This window comes from Microtus ochrogaster, unplaced genomic scaffold, assembly GCF_000317375.1.
Source record: "Microtus ochrogaster isolate Prairie Vole_2 unplaced genomic scaffold, MicOch1.0 UNK40, whole genome shotgun sequence".
In the NCBI taxonomy this organism is placed as follows: Eukaryota; Metazoa; Chordata; class Mammalia; order Rodentia; family Cricetidae; genus Microtus; species Microtus ochrogaster.
Window position 1 is genome coordinate 527,221 of NW_004949138.1, and position 1,648 is coordinate 528,868.

At 45.3% G+C, this 1,648-nt stretch overlaps 1 pseudogene; it reads right to left on the bottom strand.

The window, feature by feature from the left end:
• Window positions 1–4: 4 nt before the first annotated feature.
• LOC101981156 lies at window positions 5–949 on the bottom strand (annotated as a pseudogene).
• Window positions 950–1,648: the final 699 nt, after the last annotated feature.

Consider the following 1,648-nt stretch of genomic DNA (forward strand, 5'->3'; position numbering starts at 1 on the left):
CCATATCTTTAAGCTGGTTCTTCCTGTTGTCCCCAAACCCTGGTGCTTTGACTGCCACAACCTGAAGACCCACTTTCAGCCTGTTCAAGACCAGTGTGCTTAGAGCCTCTCCATCAACGTCCTCAGCAATGATGACCAAGGGCTTCCGATGAGCATTGGCAATTTCCAGAGTGGGCACGATGGACTGCACACTAGAAATCTTTTCGCTCAACAGAACATAGGCATCTTGGAATTCACATTTCTGACCTTTTGATGTGTTAATAAAATACGGGGAAGTATATCCTCTGTCAAACTTCATGCCTTCAATAATTTTTAACTCATCATTCAGGGTTTTCCCATCCTTCACTGTGATGACACCCTTCCTTCCCACCTTCTTCATCGCATCAGAAATGATGTTTCCAATGTCTTTGTCTCCATTTGCAGAAATTGTAGCAACCTGAGCAATTTCTTCAGGGGTTGTCACGGGTTTAGATTGTTTTTTCAGTTCAGCAATTACAGCATCAACAGCCAACATCACACCTCTCCGGATTTCTACTGGGTTGGCCCCTTTGCTGATCTTCTCAAAGCCCTCCTTGGCAATAGAACGTGCTAGAACGGTAGCTGTGGTAGTGCCATCCCCGGCCTCTTCATTTGTGTTATTGGCAACATCTTGAACAAGTTTGGCTCTGAAGTTTTTGTATTTGTCCTTCAAATCAATTGACTTTGCAACAGTGACCCCATCTTTCGTTACTTTGGGACTTTCCCAGCTCTGCTCAATAGTCACCGTCCTTCCCTTTGGCCCCATGGTAACAGCTACACGTTGGCTAAAAAGTCTACACCTTGAAGCATTAAGGCTCGAGCATCCACACCAAATTTTACATCTTTGGCATAGGCCCGAGTGAGATGAGGAGCCAGTGCCCGGGACACTGGTCTCATCTGGAGAAGGACTGTGGGTAGTCGAAGCATTTCTGCGGGGGAGAGGGGGGACGGCGGCGGGAGCGCACGAGGTGAAGCAGGCCGTTGGCTGCGAGTGAGGGCTTGTTTGAAGATTATTTCAGAAAAGAGAGCATTGTTTTGGTACAGGCCACTTCACAGGGACATGCTCCTGGCAACACTCATCTATTCCCCAGAGAATGTTGAGCACCAAAGACACTCCACCTGGAGCCTTGCTTCTTGGCTGAACTGGCCTTTGGGCAAAGAAATGCCCATACCTCAACCACTGACAGAGATACAGAGTATTCGTACATGGATAAAACAGGACTGTCATATCCTGCCAAGACAGGGTAAGATAGTTTTGACAAGTTTCTTGCCTTTGAAAATGGTATGTCAGTTACACTAGGCCATAGCCGAAGTTGATTGCTTCAACACTGCAAATGTGACTTTGGGTGATTGCCCAGGTAGCCAGTTGTCTCTGTGATTTGTTGCATGTTTTGGAAGTCGTTTGATTGCACTTCCTAATTACTCAGGTAACATTACTTCCCTTCTCAGATCTTCGATGAGGTTGAAGACTATATAAATGTAGTTACTTTCCACTTATGACTTGGCCAAGCTATTTATTATATAAGACTTAAGCTAGTTAGAATAGGATACTTGTATTTTATATAATTTCATGGTAGGTTTAGAACTCTCTTACTTAAACAAAAGGGGGAGGTGTTGCGGGAGGTCCTTC